We start from the raw sequence: 18,451 nt of genomic DNA, 5'->3' as shown, positions 1-18,451 counted from the left end.
TGTGTTAATAGCAAGGCTTATTTAGATGATCATTTAGTAGACAAGCTCATGATGAGCTTGTAAAATATTAACATTTTAGAGAATGGATAAGCAAACAATAAGTTGAATATAGATAACAAGAAAATAGCGTGAAAGCCTTGTAATTAGGCTTGGCAGGTCCCTCTTAGCCACCTAGGCTTGGCAGGTCCCTCTTCGCACCAGCGGGAGGTTTTTGGGGCGGAGCCTGAGGAGGGTGGGGTTTGGGGAGGGACTTCAATGCGATAGAGTCCAATGGTCAAAGCAGCCATTTTCTCCAGGTGAATTGATCTCTATCAGCTGGAGATCAGTTGTAATAGCAGGAGAGCTCCAGCCACCACCTGGAGGTTGGCAACCCTAGTTGTACTTGAGGGTCCCTTGTCCCCTGGGAGGAGTGTTTTGGAGGGAGCAGAGGTCTGCAACAGGAGGGAGGAGGCAGGAACATTCCGGTCCAGTGACACAATGAGCAGAAAAATTAGTCTGGATCCAGCAGGTTTATCAAGCCCCTGCCCGAAAAGGGCACTTTCCCACTGCCACTCAGCTGGCTGGCTGGGAAATGCCAAGAAATGGGCACCTGGAAGCGACATCAGTGCATTGCTGAGGATGTTCTGGCATTTGTGCAAAACCAGTTGCCAGGTAGACCTGACAACCCTGGGATCCAGCCCCCAAAGCTTTTTTAAAAAAACCCAATAAGTTGTAACGTCTATGCGTGTAAGACAGCAAACAACTTGGTTTGCCTATCAACTAAAGATGCCATGCAAAAAAAGTTTAAAAGGTGGGGATTGGCCAAAGGCAGCGGGTGAGAAAACAGATCATTGGGAAGGTAGGCGAGGCAGGGGGGCAGAGTCATAACGAGAGGCGAGGAAATGGAATTTCCCCTCCTTTTCCAGTCCTTGCAGATCTTCCTCTTGGGTATAGTAATTCATTTGTAATTCTTTTAAATTTATCCTTCCTGAACAAACTCTGAGGATGAGTAAAAGAGCCAAGGTGTATAGCTGTGCCAACCCTAAAGGCCAATGACTCAGAGTTATAATTTAAAATATTTATATCCTGCCTGCGAACCTGTGAACTGTTGCCTCATAGCCATTTAAAATATATACCATCAACAGTAAAATGACTAAATGCATAAAACAAGACATTAAAAAATCCCAATGAAAGCAGCAATATCAGCAAATAATGGCAATCAGACTAGATGATGGCCACGAAACTGAAGCAGCATTCAGATACCAACCACAATTAAATTCACATGCATATGACCCCTACTTAGGGTTGCCAACCTCCAGGTGGTAGGAGGAGATCTCCTTCTATTACAACTGATCTCCAGCTGATAGAGATCAGTTCACCAGGAGAAAATGGCTACTTTGGCAATTGGACTCTATGGCACTGAAGTCCCTCCTCTTCCCAAACCCCACTCTCCTCAGGCTCCACCCCAAAAATATCCCACTGGTGGCAAAGAGGGACCTGGCAACTAGGGTTGCCAACCTCCAGGTACTGTTGGAGAAGGCAGCACGTGGCTCAATAGTAAAACTAAAGTAAACCCAAATTGGGATATATGTATGAAAAGAACAGCAAGGGTGATTAATTCTAAACCAAAACAATATTAATACACCAACATCAAATAATTAGCATACATCAAATAATGCACAGGAGCTTGAGGGAGGTCATATAATCTGTGTTGGAATGCACACGGAAACCTCAAAGTACAAACAAGGTGAATAAGGATACAATGTATACAATGTTACAATGTATAAGCCTCAAACAAACTGAAAAAAATGGATACAGTAAAGAAAAGTTGAAACAAGCCTCACCAGGCTTATATACAATGTATTTAAAGGTGGAAACAAAAGCCTCACCGGGCTGAAGCCTCACCGGGCTGTTATTATAAGGAACAAATGAAATAATTGGTGCAAAAGCTCAAAGTCATAGTCCATAATTCAACACAAAGAAAACCTGAGCCGGTGGATGAACAGGTGGGTACAAAGCAAGGACGCATTTCGAAATCCTTCATCAGCTTGCCGACCACCGTTCATTCACTGAAGTTGCAATGAATCCACTGCTTTGTAAACTATTTTTCTCTTCCAATAGGGAGACTCATATTGAGAACGTTCCCTATGAGAGAAGGAAAATATGTATGGGATGATCTGTCGTATTCTGTCTCTTCTAAGCTTAACTGCTTTGACTTCTGTGGAAAGCTCTATTTCAATAACTGTCTTCTTTTTCAGATCATCCCAGATCATCACTTTATTAGGAGGATATTTTGGCTGGAGATCTCCTGCTATTACAACTGATTTCCAGCCAATGGAGATCAGTTCACCAGGAGAAAATGGCTGCTTTGGCAATTGGACTCTATGGCATTGAAGTCCCTCCGCTCCCCAAACATCGCCCTCCTCAGGCTCCACCCCAAAACCTCCTGCTGGTGGCGAAGAGGGACCTGGCAACCCTACCCCCACTTGCTGTTGGGCTTGTGCATGACTGAGCCAGTGTGGTGTAGTGGTTAAGAACGGTGGTTTGTAGTGGTGGATAGGGCTGTCAATTCGGTTCGGTCCGAACTGAAAATCAACCGAATTTCCCCTGATTCGGTGATTTTCTGTTCGGACGGATCCGAACACAAAACTGGCGGCAACCGGGGGGGCCGAATTCAGCGAGTTCGGGAGTTCGCGAATAAATTCGGCCAATTCGGCCCCCCTTCAGGGGAGCCCGCTGAAAGGTGCGGGCTGCCCTTTAAACTGATCTGCGCCTCCCAGCTGGGAGGCGCAGGTCAGTTTAAAGGGCAGCCCGCCCCCCTTCAGCGGGCTCCGCTGGAGAGGCGCGGGCTGTCATTTAAACACATCTGCGCCTCCCAGCTGGGAGGCTCAGATGAGTTTAAAGGGCAGCCCGCCCCCCTGCCCGCTGGAGAGGCGCGGCTGTCATTTAAACTCATCTGTGCCTCCCGGGCAGGAGGCGCAGATGAGTTTAGAGGGCAGCCCGCCCCCCTTCAGCAGGCTCCGCTGAAGGGGGGCGGGCTGTCATTTAAACTCATTTGTGCCTCCCGGCCGGGAGGCACAGATGAGTTTAAAGGGCAGCCCGCGCCTCTCCAGCGGAGCCCGCTGAAGGGGGGCGGGCTGCCCTTTAAACTGATCTGCGCCTCCCAGCTGGGAGGCTCAGATCAGTTTAAAGGGCCCCTGCGCGCCTTCAGGGAATCCCTGAAGGCGCGCTTCGGACGAATTTTCCCCCGAACTCCGGATCCCCCCGAATTACCGGGGATCCGAAGCGGGGGAGTTCGGACTTCGGCACGTACCGAACCCACAAGGGTCAAATTCGTCCGAATCCGAACTGTACCGAATTTTTTTTTTGACAGCCCTAGTGGTGGAGTCTGATCTGGAGAACCGGGTTTGATTCCCCTCTCCTCCGCATGAGCAGCAGAGGCTAATCTGGTGAACTGGATTTGTTTCTCCACTCCTACACATGAAGCCAGCTGGGTGACCTTGGACAAGTCATTCTCTCTCAGCCTCACCTACCTCACAGGGTGTCTGTTGTGGGGAGGGGCAGAAGAGGAAGACGATTGTTTCTGTTCTTCTTCAGTTCCTCCTCTGACACATTTTATCTCCAGTTGATAGTATCCCTAAGGGGAACCCTAAAGTCTGATGAAGTCTGACTAGCCTTTGGATGGCAGATGTGATGTAACTGATACTACCCATGGGGAGTTTATGAAAAATTGGTTATAGAGAAATAATACCAACTGGAGATAAAAGGTGTCAGAGGAGGAACTGAAGAAGAACAGAAACGATCATCTTCCTCTTCTGCCTGACATCTGAAAGAAAGCGAAAGACATATTTAATGACATAGCTTTTGTTAAGAACTACATGAAATGAATATTGTACTACTTACCTGATAACTGATACAGTACTTACCTGTAATAGGAAATAGGAGTCCTTTACAATTGTTGGTGTTTTTGTTCAACTTTTGTGAAAATTGTATTAGTATGTATGTTATCAAGAATATTAGTGTTAGTGTTAATGTTAAAATCTGACTCGGTGTTTTGTTGTTGTTGTTGTTGTAACCTCCAGGTACTAGCTGGAGATTTCCTGCTATTACAATTGATCTCGAGCCAACAGAGATCAGTTCACCTGGAGAAAATGGCCGCTTAGGCAATTGGACTCCATGGCATTGAAGTCCCTCCCCTCCCAAACCCCGCCCTCCTCAGACTCCACCCCCACAACCTCCCGCCAGTGGCAAAGAGGGACCTGGAAACCCTACTTAAGTGGCAGAGAAAGTCGGCATATAAAAACCAACACTTCTTCTTCATCATCTTCTGATGCTTCCCCCCCTTTCCTCCTCTGTCCTTGCATGGAGTGCAGGAATCATACTTAGAAAATAATTCTGGCTACAAAGATGAATAAATACAGGCACGTGGATTAAATGGAGATTATTTATTTAAGTCATTTTGAAATTAGTTCCCCCTACTAACTGAGGTTCTGAATTTTAGAATATCAGTTGGGGGAGGGTGAAATTTGGTTAACACATATGCCTGCATATGTAATCACAGGTAGGCAGAGTTAATTTCTAATGAGGATTCCTTTATTGCAGGCCATGAAAGAAGGGAGGGGGGAGAGAGAAGAGTGAGACATTCACAAGCCTGGAAACAAGATTTGAGCACATTTAAACCATGATTAAGTCTGCCATGTGAATGTAGCCTCTCACGCAATCCTAGTAAAACTGTAATGTTGTAGATTGATAATAAGGCCAATCAGAGACTGGTTCATCAACCTGTTCTGAGTAGTGTTAGACTCCCCATAAGAGGCAGAATCACAATTAGGGATGCCTGAATTTAGCTCATCTCTTGTTTGTTGGTCTTTTCTGCCTGACAAGTCATCTTGTGGAACATTACATTGGAGTGACCATACAGGCCAAATTTTTTGGCAACAGCGAGAAATAGAGTAATTATCTGCCTTCATGAACTTTTTCAGGTCTAAGCCACTTGGGGTTTGCTAAAAACCAATTTGTATGTTGTACATATCGTTATGTTTGTGGGGGTTTAGTATGTGTTTGTGATTGTAAATATTTGCATTTTTGTCTCTTTGCATGAAAGGTGTTTGTGTTATAATATAATTTTCTATTTTTTCATTGTATCTTTGAATGTGAGTCATTATACTGTTTTTTTTTTTTTTCCTGTTAACCTCCAGGTAGTAGCTGGAGATCTCCTGCTATTACAACTGATCTCCAACCGATAGAGATCAGTTCACCTGGCGAAAATGGCCGCTTTGGCAATTGGACTCTATGGCATTGAAGTCCCTCCCCAAACCCCGCCCTCCTCAGACTCCACCCCCAAAACCTCCTGACAGTGGTGAAGAGAGACCGGGTAACCCTAACAATCCATTTGACTGTCTGTCAACCTGTTCTGCAGGTTGCTACATGGTATTCCTTCCTAACCATGCAGTATGGGACAACTGACTTTTGATGCCTGTGCGTTCTCACACAGCCCTATTGAATTCCACTACCCCTGCTGCATAACTGCTCTGTTCAGCAGGTAATTGTTGAAATCATATACATCAGTCCTAAATAAACATTGTATTATTTTAAAAAATCCTACTGTTTGTCTAAATAGTCCCTAGTAACACTAATGGCTTCCGATTGGTTTGTATTTGCAGCATCTTTGTGAATGCAGTTTCTTCCCATATTCCAAAATTCATCCCTGGTGTTGAAAACATGCTATTAGGCAGAGCCCTGTTTAGGTCTTGGTACAAGACCTTGGCATTTTGAACAACTGTTCAAAAAATTGCAAAGCTTAATTGTTCTGGTGTTTGTTGCAAGGGTCCCAGGAATTTTATGTTCCGTTTCTGGCTCTTGAGCATCTTTGTCCTAATGCAAGAAATCAAACGTGAATTCCTTCCTTGATACAGCAAATACACGGATGTTACAGCAGAAGGAACAAGAGGTTCTTATGCCTTGTACAACAGGACTATATTTATGGTCACTACATCTAAGGCATTTCCCCCATTTCATAATTAGCATTCTTTAAAGATAGACATGTTTTGTGATATAATCCATCTCTGTTGTTCAAAATACAGAGTTGCTATAGGAAATCAGAGGGGACAGAAGTTCAGGAGATCTTGGCTCTATGAAAGATCAAATGGATCCTGAACGTAAACACCATGAATAGAGTGGTCAAGACATATACATAGCATATGCTGCCATCCCCACTGCACCACTGAAGTACTTTGTTCATTTCTGTGTTCACACATGCAGATACATTACATGATAATTCATTATTCGAATATTCAGTGCTTAAGGATTTACTGTCAAGGGTCAAATCAGATAAAATTGCCTTGGATCTTTCCTTCCATGTGTGCAGTGTGCTTGAAAGTGAGAGGAAACTGAGGAATCAGCTGCAGAATCTGAATCTACATGTGATGGATTTTGCATACATAAGACTTGTTTGAACATTATATCCCAAGATGGACATGTGGTGCCATGGGAAAGGAGTCATGTTTGTGGGTAGGTGGGCTGGCAAGGCATATTCTTGTTCTTGGTACTATTTTCCACCATGCACAGTAGAGTGATGGGGGTTGCCAGGTCTCACTATGGTGGGAAACCTCCTGTCAGCAACCCCCACTTTCTACCACTGCTCCATCAGCCAGCATGAGGAGAATTCATTAAAAATTGCCAGTGATGCAACAGCATGATGTAATTCCTGGGGAAAACCTGGAAGTGATGTGACAGCACTCTAAGAATTGCCAGAAACTCAATGGTAAAATCATAGCATTTCTGGCAATTCCTAGAGTGGCATGACATTACATCTGGATTTTCCCTGGAAGTGACATTATGCCATTGGTGCCCCCCATGTTCCTTCCTCTGTGTCTCCCATAGGTGCCAGCCATAGGAGGCATATTGTCTGCTCCATACCTCTCAAGCCATCCTTCACTGTGAGGAATGTCCCACCTGCGATGATCAGATTCCCTGGCAATCAGGAATGACTGTCCTCATAAATCCAACTCCTTTACAAAAACAGTACCCCTTATTCTAGTAATTTGCTTTGCCAAGAAATCTACTGCCCAAGACTTTCCATGGAGATTTTTTATGGGAGTGTGTGGTTTCAAGAGCACATCCAGTTCATGTCAGATACCTGTTGTCTTGCTCCTGAACATTACAGAGCTTGCAAAGACATTAGGCACGTTGGGTGCTCATATCACCCAAGGTCACATAAAATGACAGTGATCGTTCAGGAAGGCTACTTGTGAAGATTGTAAAGATCTGCAGTGGACACCCCAGTTTAACAAAAAGTTGTTTTTGACACAATGAAGACCAAAATAACTTATCAGAGATCTTCAAAATCCACTAATTCAGCTCTTGACTGAAGATTTTTGGTGCTCAACACTTGTAATATATCACTTTGGGGTGCACCCCGCCCCCAACTTCATGCTCCAGGCACATCCAGAAACAAAGTTAGCACTTTTCAATCCCATTGACCTTTTTAAAGGCTTTAAAACGTATTTTTATATGTGGCTTTTAATTGTAAGCCACCCTGAGCAGGATTCCGAAGGGGTGGCACAGAAATGTTCTAGATAAAGAAATAAAGGGGAAATTTAAACATGTCCTTAAATCTCTCTATTAAAACCCATGGGTCTTAAAAGTGCCTAAATTTGGCTAGATTGTGTCCCCAGATTTTGATTATAGTGTTTTGATTGTCTGCTGGAAGAAGCTGGGGGTTTCTTGGCTGGAAATGTGTACTTATTATCTAGCGCAGAATGCTTAGGGACCTGGTTATAATCCCACGCAAACAATATGTGTAGAAATCCAGGAATCCCTTTTTCCTGAGCAAAGGGTGAACACAGCCAGTACTTTCCTGAAGGGCACAATCAATAAGTGCCAACAGCTGCTGTGCTTTTGGCTTCATGCCCACTCAGTTACGCCAGAAATGAATGGCAAAGCAGAGAACTGCTAGAGCAGTATGTGCGCCTTCGGGTAGGCGCATATACACAGCAGGGCTGTCCTGTGCTCTCCTCTGCCTGTTCTCTCCTCTGTTTCACTCACTTCAGTTGTACGTTTATTGATTTATAAAGCACATGGCAACAAAAAGTATGCTTCTCATATAATAAAAACATCCGCTTCAGAGTTCTTATAATGGCTTCTCAGAAAGCTTTATATACGTATTAAAACATTATTAAGAAGAGCAAAAGTTCATCTGGCATGTCAGCTTTCTGTCTGGCTCAAAGAGTGCAGAGTACAGGATCATATATTCCAGGAAAGGTATGCCTCATGGAGGAGAGGGACTGTGAAGCAACAGAGGTACAAAACTAGTGTCTGGAGACAATGAAGGGCTGGAGGAGGAGTTGATTTTTTAAAATGAAACAAGCCAGAGAACATGGAGGTGCTGTGAGAATATAGCAGATCCAGGAATGGCTGTTTTACCTGCTTTGGGTGGGGATAGGCTCCCCCTCAAAGTGGGGCTTTGCTGCTTGAGGCAGCTTCCAGAAGCCAACTTATCTCTGGAGAAACAGGTGCCTGAAGTGACGTTGATCAGGCACATATTTTTTCTGCTGTGGGGTCAGCTCTGTTTCCCCCAACCATTGTTCCTTTGCCACTACTAGTACCCAGCTCCCACTTAGGGCCATAGCTAGCCTTCCTTGCAAAGTGGAAAGACATATTCTCCGATGGGGAGTCAAAGAAGTAAATGGAAAGAACCAAAAGGACATCTAGGACCCTGTCGCCAAGCCCAAGTGTCCTTTTCTTAGTTAGAATATTTATTCCCCACATTTCTCCCTAAAGGGACCCAAAAGAGCTTACAATACAAACATATATCAAAACACCAAAGAAAATGTGCAATTTAAATAAAACAAAAAAAAAACTATATCTTGGGCCAGTCCTGGACCCAATGGGATACCTAGTCCAAGGCCCTTTAATTCATCCCGTTATACTCAGTCTGACACAGTATATAAGGCAGGTCTATAAGGGAGTCAAGGGGGAAAAGGGAGTCAAGGGGGGAATGCTGTTTAGCTGTAGCCAATCACTCCTTGACTACCACAGTGGTCATGAGTAACTAGGCAGACTCAGGGAAAAATAGCTAAACAGAAAATAGCAGGAAAGCTCTGGTGGTTCTGTAGAAATTGTGTGGTCCCTAAAATGATCTCTCCATGTCCAACCTTGTGCTACTCAAGTAGAAAAGTGAGATGTATGGTGTCCATCAACATTTTGATCCCCTCCCTGAGCCCAGTTTGGCGGGGAAAGGTGCGGGGTAGAAGTGGAACAAAAATAAAACAGAGGACTCAAGATACAAAACACAAGATCTCAAAACAGAGGACTGTAAAAAAGAAAAAAGAACAGGACAAATGGCCACCATAAACAGTGTGTTAGAGCAAGTTGATTTGTTTTTAAACTGCTTCGATTTCCTTGGAATGAGTACAGGATGCTATATACTATTTACGAATCTTTCCGGGGTGGGAGGGAGAAGAGTTTCAGGAAACAGTGGCTTACTGTCTAGTGGAGAGCACTAAACACTAAGCTTTGGGTTTGCAGTGATGGCAGTTCTGGGGTCAGATGGTAAATTAAATGTGGGGGCTGTAACTAGGAGATCAAAATATTTTGTGTCCTTTGTATAATAGTATAAATCTGTTGTGAAAGGATATTTCTCCTGCATTATATCTATTTAATCACAAGACTGCAAGCTCTTCTCTGGTCCACGTTTGGGGTAACCTTGTTTTTGTTTTATGGCCTGACAGAGTCGTTTAAAATGAAGCAAACTGTATTTCCAAAATAGTTGCAGTATCTTGTGTGGGAGGGCATGCCTCAAATTTATTTTTAATCTTACAGAATTGCAAACTTGTGCAAAGCTTGAGATTTGCAGCGCATCCAAACCAGTTTAAGCTCAAGTGATTTAGAAAGATTTGCAAAACATAATGGCTTAGCTCTGGCACAGCATTTCTGTGAATTAAAATTTCTCTTGAAATGCTGTTCCAGGTGGGGGTCTCTTGTCCCCCCAGGAGCAGCATATTGGTGGGCGTTTGGGGCTTCAGCGGGGAGGGGGGTGTCATTGAAGTTGTACTCTGCAGGCAAAAAGCCCTCCACTCATGGAAATGCTTTGCTAGATCCAAGCCAATGAGAAGTTATATTATTAATGATGTAATTACTAATCATACATGGCATTCACACTTTCATATATGGCCTTCTTGTTGGAACAGAATATCTTCTACCTGCTGATACCAAGGCCTCCTGTTCAACCTTGGATGTAGAAGCTGCGTCATAACTCTTTGAAAGCTGTACCACCTTGCAGTTTGCCCAGGAAATGCTCCTTGTAGGCTGCGCCATACATATGAAGGCTCTTCATGACGTGAATAAAAGTCATTAATCCGGGCTACCCAACTGTTCAAGTAGGTTAAGGCATTTTCTCAGCTTAAAGGGGGTGGGGGTCCCTGCTTATAAATAGCTGGTGCTTGTTTTTAGCTACAAGACAGATTACTGTCGTGATTGATGTTGTGCCTAGAGGAACCGCTGAGGGATGATCCCAAGAGATTGTCAATGCTGAATGGTTACAGAGACTAATAGTTTGCCTTACGGTTGTGCCTTATGTCAGCAATTTTTGCACATGGTCGCCATCCTTAAAGCCGTAGCATCTGGAAACAAGTCAAAAAGGTCAACTGTTGTAACATTCTTTAAGGCATCAGGAAAGCAAAACCTGGACTGTATGCATGCAGACTTTCCCATACCCACTACTATTACAAGGAGCTTGTGAAGCATGCACTCCATGTTCTGTCATGGAAGAGGTAAGTCAAACATGTAGAAGAGGCATGCCGAAATTTCAAAAAGCAGTCAGTGATATTTGGAATGGCGGGGAGAAGGTTGGACTTTCTCATCTGTGCAAACAAACCTCCTTTGCGGACACCTAAAATGCCATCAGGACTGGGTTTGAGCACATCCCCCTAATGCATTGCAGGGAGTTTTAAAGTGGGGAAGCAGCCAATGTTACGATCTACCAGTGGTCTGAACTGGTATAGCTCTTCCAGGGAAGACAAGAGTAGTATAACTGCTATGTTGCCTCCTGGGACAAAATATCCCGAGTTCATACAAAGGCAGATTTGTCTCCAAACAACCCATTCTCCATGAGAAACTGAAATGTTCATACGTCAACACTGCATACCCAATTCTAAGGTACAGAGGGGCTTGCCATGTGGATATCTGTCATCACACTGGGAGCTTCCACACCAGAGGCATCAATGAATATCCAGAATGTGGTACAGCAATTCTCCCTGCACTTGGGAGAATCAGTGCTGTTCACTAAAAATATATTACAACTGGAGCATGAAGAATTGCTACACAGAAGAAGCTTTCTGTGGGGACAAGAACTAGGGTGTCAGACAATGTTTTGGGCAACTCAGGTTCAAATCCCTTCCCTGCCATGAAACTTACTGGGTGACCTTGTTTCACTCATTCTTTCTCATCTTAAGTTACCTCACAGAGTCATTGTGAGAATAAAATGGAGAGGTGAAGACCTATGTACTCCTATCTGAGCTCCTTGGAGGAAGGACAATATTCAAATGTAAATGATACAAATAAGTTAATGTCTATACCTGTCCAAAGTGGGAAGAAACCAAGGAAGTGATAGCGAGGGCATCTCGAAGACGAACTAGGTTCGTGTGTTCTCTCACAGCGGCCAGGACAATACATTAAGCAGCCCTGTCCTGACAGCGTGGTGTAGTGGTTAAGAGCCAAGGACTCTAATCTGGAGAACCAGGTTTGATTCCCCTCTGCTACACATGAGCGGCAGACTCTAATGTGGTGAACTGGAGTTGTTTCCCCATTCTTCCACATGAAGCCAGCTGGGTGACCTTGGGCTAGTCACAGTTCTCTCAGAACTCTCTCAGCCCCACCTACCTCACAAGGTGCCTGTTGTGTGTGTCGGGTGGGGGGAGCCAATTGTAAGCCAGTTTGAGACTCCTTAAAGGTAGATAAAATCAGGGTATAAAAACCAACTCCTACTCCTCCTCTTCTTCGCAAAAAGACTTACAATGGGGAAAAATGGCTTGCAACAATAATTTTCAAAAGATTAGTGTTTTAAAACAATCCTGTTTTAGACAAAACCCATACACACAAACACACACACAAAACCCCAAGTTCTTGTTCTTTGGCAGCTTGCCAGTTTGAACACTTGCCAAGCATAATTTGTCCAAATCCCAGACCTTTCAGATGTTTCAACATTGCAATGGCGGATTGAAAGCAGAAATGGGGTTGAGACAGCTGGTGAAGGCAGTTCCTTATCACCAGCTGACCCACAATGCCAGCCCCTCTGTTAAAACAGATCAGTCCCTCCAGAGGATTCATCTCCTTCAAGAAAAGGATTGGGTGAGCTTTCCAGGACTTGGGAGACGCTTGGTGCCAACAGGATTAGTATGGGCAGACTCCGAATGGCGCTAAATTCCTTTGCCCGTTTATCTCTGTGCAACATCGGAGGAGACTCAGCTGATGATCTTCCTTATCTGCTGTTGCATCACTTTCTTGTTTTTGCCATTCTTTCCCAGGGCTTTCACTGGCTCAGCTGTTTTCTGAGTACTGGGGGGTGGGGAATGAACTTTTTCCCTTTGATTTTCTGTATGTAATAGAAACAGCATGCTGGGGATTAGCATTTGAAGAGCTGACGGCCAGATCCGGCCCTCGTAGAAATACCAGTTGGCCTTTTTTGCCAGTTCAGCTGCAAAAGGGAATAAGAGCTATATCAAAGGGGCACAGTGGCCAGGCAATCCAGTCCAGTGGAGGATGCTGTTGCTTCACAGCTCTCCTGTAAACTAATTTCTGACAAGGGCCTCTTGGAAGTGCATTCACAGTGCCTGGAAAGCATCAAGAAAGACTTTAGGCCTTCCTGAGCTGACTTCCTCCATCGCTGACTCTGCTCTGTCTTCAGTGGGATGGGGTAGAGGTAAGGTTGCTAGCTCCATGTTGGGAAATACCTGGAGATTTTGGGAGTGGAGCCTGAGGGGGGTGGGTCTTGGAGGGGGGAGGGAGTTCAATTGCCAAAGCAGCCATTTTCTCCAAGGGAACTGATCTCTGTCGCCAGGAGTTCTCCTGCCACCACCTGGAAGATAGTACAGGAGCGAACCAGTATAATGAGGTGCAAAAAATATATATTTATGAGCTACTGTGTCTAACAATTACGCACAAACAATTACACATACATATTAACAAGAAATCGTATACATCAACTGTACATCCCATCTCATGGACGGTAAGACAAGGAATATATCTGAACAAGAGTGCAATGTCTCTCACGGTATGTACATCAATCTTTTCACATTACATACATGGTTACATTTGCTAAGGTTACCCTTTGTGGGATCTGTTATGCATGCAGCACTTTGAAATTGATTACTAAGGATGTGCAATAACAGAGGAATATGCTTGAAAGACTGAAGAAGAATCCAAAGAATTTGAAACGGCCGTATCTTCCTTGAAGCAAATCCTCCTTGAACTTATTATTATTGTCAGAACTATTCATTTACCTGTATGATACTTATACAGAAGATTGATGTACATACAGTGAGAGACATTGCACTCTTGTTCAGATATATTCCTTGTCTTACCGTCCATGAGATGGGATGTACAGTTGATGTATAAGATTTCTTGTTAATAAGTGTAATTGTTTGTGCGTAATTGTTAGACACAGTAGCTCATAAATATATATTTTTTGCACCTCATTATACTGGTTCGCTCCTGTACTAGTTTCCTCATCGGCTGATAATAGTACAGTGGTGTCTATTTTCTCCACCACCTGGAAGATGGCAACCCTAGGTACAGGCCTGACATTTGTGGGCGACGGAGTAGCTACACACAGTTTTGTACATTCAATCCCAATCAGGTCATTTGTTATAGTTCTTGATTGCATACATTATCCTGCGTTGATTATCGGTTCACTGCATGAGTTATTACCCTATTTTTCAGCCAAAAATTGGCTCCAAACGCAACTTCCAGAGGCTTTCCAGGGTCTCAGGTTAAGATCTTTTGCATCACCTGCTACTTGACCCTTTTACCCAGATAGCAAACCTGGTACTTTCTGCATGCAAAGCTGATGCTGTACCTCTGAAGGATAGCTTCTCCCTCAAAATTGTGGGTTGTTAGCAAAACAAAAGGAGCCTTGTGGCACCATAAATATCATAGACTAGGGCCAAATATCATAGACTAGGGCCCATGTCATCTGACACATGAAATGTGAGTGTTTGTACTATATTGTACAAGAGAAAAAGGGTGACCTGATTCAACAGGTCGCCCCGTTGTGGGCTTACCGGGCGGCGAAGAGGAAGGGGGGGAGGTCTCTTTGCCGGACAGCGCGTGGGGCCCTTCTCTCCTTCTCCTCCTGGGGTTGGATAGGGCACGGGGGGGAGGTGATGTCAGGCGCCCTGCCCCCGCGCCTATTTAAAGCGTCCCAGCCCGGCAGCCGTCCTCTTTGCCAGGGGACGGCGAGGATCCCGCCCACCCACCCTATGTTACGTTGTTGTGTTGTTAGTTCTTTTGTCACAGTTTTTGGGCGGTTTTTGCATAGGATCTGATCCAAGAAGGGAAGATGGGCGTTTCCTTCCCGTTTGTGGGGACCCCCATAAGGGGTCTTGGGATGGAGCTCAACAGCGTTGCCCGGCTCGGGGACCTGTTTGGGAGCTACAATCCCAGGTGGCGCTGGCTCCACATAGAGATGTGCGTCCGGTGGGGCCACCTAAGCGCTACTCCGGTGTGGTACCCCCCACAGGTGTTGGGGGGGGCGTTATCGAGTGGTTCGATACTATCAGGTTACAGGGTGGTGACCCGATATCTTGGATCCGCCCCCATGATTTTCCGTCAACGCTCCATTCTGGTTTGATCAATAAAACTGTGGCCATTTATTTCCCAAAGAATACAGTGTATGTGTGTTTATTTGAATTTGCTCCCCTACTTCCTTGGAGCCACTTGCCCGTGGGTCCACAAAGAGAGATGAGTATAAGCAAAATTGTAATTTGTGGGGCCAAAAATCCATGAAATGCCATGGGCAGACTGTGACATTTTGTATGGAAAATTCAAACTAATACACAATACGCAGATATCGATTCTTCCTCTTACAAGAATCTCTTAAGTACAGAACACAAATGTCTATTCTCTCCTTTTCTGTAACCAGTTGCAAAGTACAAACCGGCTTGCGTCGCAACTGCTTTCCCACACACCTTCTCCCTCACAGTTCATCACCGGAGGAAAAACGCCAAGTGCTCAGAGGATTCAAAAGTATTTTGACAGCAGCAATTCACCTTCCTTTTCTGGAAGTGTACGGGGAAACCCGGCTTCAGATTTACTGTAGCCTACAGAATGGGGTCATGTTGGCTGCTATCTTGCAAAAATGTTTATGTCAGTAATCCCTCGCACTGTAAATATTGGACAGTTGGCATCGCAGCGTGGAAAAACAACGTGAAACATGAGAGTCCATTTAAGTATTTAAATGCTCCTCCAAGGCAGTAGCAGTTAGTGGAAAGATGTGTCATGCGCCTGAGCAGGGGTTGCTGTGGAAGGGGGAGATCTTCCTCTCTCCAGCCAGCCAGTTGTCCCCTTGCCGGGGTCTAGCCTACCCACATTCGGAATGCAGGAGCTGCGGTGATGCTGGACTATGAAGACCTCTCTAGAATGCATCAGCCTGGAGCTTGTATTTTCCACTACACCGAACCTTGAGCTGAAAGAGTTTTCATTCTTGAAAACAAATCTATGAAATCAAGATTCCATGCCTAGAGTTTTCCAGTGTGGCATTCTCTGTACTCTTTATCAATTGTTTGAGCAGGGTGAATAGGTTGTGGCCTTGCTCATATACAGAGACGGGTCTTGGAAAGAGTCTCAGCCTTGCCTAGTGGAAACATAGCTAGACTCGAGTCCGGTAGCGCTTTGAAGAGCAACAAGATTTTTGGGGGTATAATCTTTCAAGAGCCGAAGCTCCTGGACTTGAATCTACTACTACTCAAAGCTAATTGGCTTGAATCTAAAAACATGTGAAACTGCTTTATACTGAATCAGGCTATTGGTCCATCAATGTCAGTATTGTCTACTCAGACTGGCAGTGGCTGTCCAGGATCTCAGGATTGGCCTGAAAGTAAAATTGCTCCCTGTACCTTGCTCTTGAAAAACACGCTGGTTACATGAACTCAGCCGACACGGGCTGATTTATACTTATTTCATCATGGCCATGGCATCTCAAAGGCAGTCCCCACTGTGTGCAAAGAGTCCTGCTTGGAATTCCCCATGTTGTAACGGTACTGACCGTAAGTGGAAAGCATTCTCTCTTCGGTTCATATACAATGGGGTGCCACTGCCTGGCAGCCAGCGGCTGTTATTCTGAAGAACACTTATGTCCAAGGGACTAACAAGTGTACATTTGAATCAACACCGCTCCAACGAGAGTTATCATTTTGCTTTCATGCGCTTCAAAGATGTGAAAGAAAATATTATTCGCCTCCCTAACACCACCATCATAGTTTTTGCAAGGTAAAAAAAGGTGAAGGTCCTCTGTGTAGGCACCAGGTCATTCCTGACCCATGGGGTGATGTCACATCCCGACGTTTACTAGGCAGACTTTGTTTTATGGGGTGGTTTGCCAGTGCCTTCCCCAGTCATCTTCCCTTTACCCCCAGCAAGCTGGGTACTCATTTTACCGACCTCGGAAGGATAGTAGGCTGAGTCAACCTTGAGCCGGCTACCTGAAACTAACTTCCATCGGGATAGAACTCAGGTCATAAGCAGAGCTTGGACTGTAGTACTGCAGCTTACCACTCTGTGCCACAGGGCTCTTATTTTTGCAAGGTAATAGCTTAATATTCTCTGGTTGGACATTAACCATTAGAGGGATGCTGCGTGCAGATGGGATGGCATGAGCAGACAGCCAGTGGAGGTGGAGGATTGAAAGGTGCATAATATCACCAAAGTGCATATTTGCCACTCCTTCCCCAAAGGCTCTGAGCTCATGCTCAAAGACTGGAAACATTTTTATAACAGCAAATAACAATGATGTTCAGTAAAAGTTCAAAGTTTGCTCTGAAGCGTATGAACGTGTGGTTGTTATTGTGCTTAGCTAGAGACGAGTATTAATGAGTGAATAGGAGAGATATACAATTTAGTTTTAAGCATGCCTAGGTTCTCTTCCATCCATTAGAGACATGGTTTTCTAAACAAGTGGAACCATTAATATTTCATCTTCTTGGCCTGAGTGGAAATTTTTGGGACATAGATATATCCTGTTTCGCCGTTCATCAGGAGCAGTTTGCATACAGTTAAGAAAATGAGGGATCCAGGGCATTAAAAGAAATCTAGGGTGAAATGATGTTTTGGCTGCTTTAAAGATAGAACTGGGAGGTAGGAACACTTCAGAGATTTTCTGTGTGGACACTTGAGGTGTATTGGGACAACAAAAAGAGACCAGATGGAGAATGTGTAAAGTACAGAAGAGTCCTGTTCTTTATAAAAGGGATGAAGCTTTACTCACGGTTGGTAGGATCCAGGCCGACGAGTCTGGAGCTGGCAGAATTAGCTTCATAATCTTGTAGGCACCACCTAGCTGTAAGTGTGCTGTAATGTGCTTGTGCTCAGGCACACAGCCAGCTTGGATCCTACAATATCTACAGGTCGAGTGGCATCTACATATATCTTCATGTATGTGTAAAGGTAGTCCCCTGTGCAAGCACCAGGTCATTACTGACGTTTACTAGGCAGACTGTTTTACAGGGTGGTTTGCCAATGCCTTCCCCAGTCATCTTCCCTTTACCCCCAGCAAGCTGGGTACTCATTTCACCAACCTCGGAAGGATGGAAGGCTGAGTCAACCTTGAGCCGGCTACCTGAAACCGACTTCCGTCAAGATCAAACTCAGGTCGTGGGCAGAGCTTTTGACTGTAGTACTGCAGCTTACCACTCTGCACCACAGGGCTCCCTCGTATATGTGTAACACCCCCCCCCCAAAAAAAAGGAACATTACAATGGACACTCTCTATTTCTTACAGCTTGAAAATGTTTTGGGCAGAGCCACCTAAAGCCAGAAAGTTTGCTTTAGGGTGTGTCTGGCCCACAGTCAGTCATCTCCTGGTTTCCAAAACAAATAATCATGGCCTGTACAGATACCAGACCTGCCGGCTGTTGTGAAACCCGTTCAGTGATAACAACCAAGCATCTTGGAGCACCTTAAAGTCTTTATTGTGGCCTGAAATTTTCATGTATATGTTCATACCACAATATTGTCCAACCCTGCAAGGCGATTCAGCTTTGTAAAGGCAGCGGCAAATAAAGGATAAGGAACAACAAGGTTAAAGAACAAAATAAAGGGGAGTGAAGGTCACAAGCCCCACAATGGATAGAATATAGTTTTAAAGTCAGACAGATCTGAAAGGATTGTTACAACTCTTGGGCATTTTTGCTCACGACAGATAGCATCCTATGATCAGCTGCTGCCCCCATCAGGTTGGTCTGGGAAAAAGCAAAATTGC

Source organism: Euleptes europaea, chromosome 8 (genome assembly GCF_029931775.1).
Source record: "Euleptes europaea isolate rEulEur1 chromosome 8, rEulEur1.hap1, whole genome shotgun sequence".
In the NCBI taxonomy this organism is placed as follows: Eukaryota; Metazoa; Chordata; class Lepidosauria; order Squamata; family Sphaerodactylidae; genus Euleptes; species Euleptes europaea.
This window is presented reverse-complemented; position numbering follows the sequence as displayed.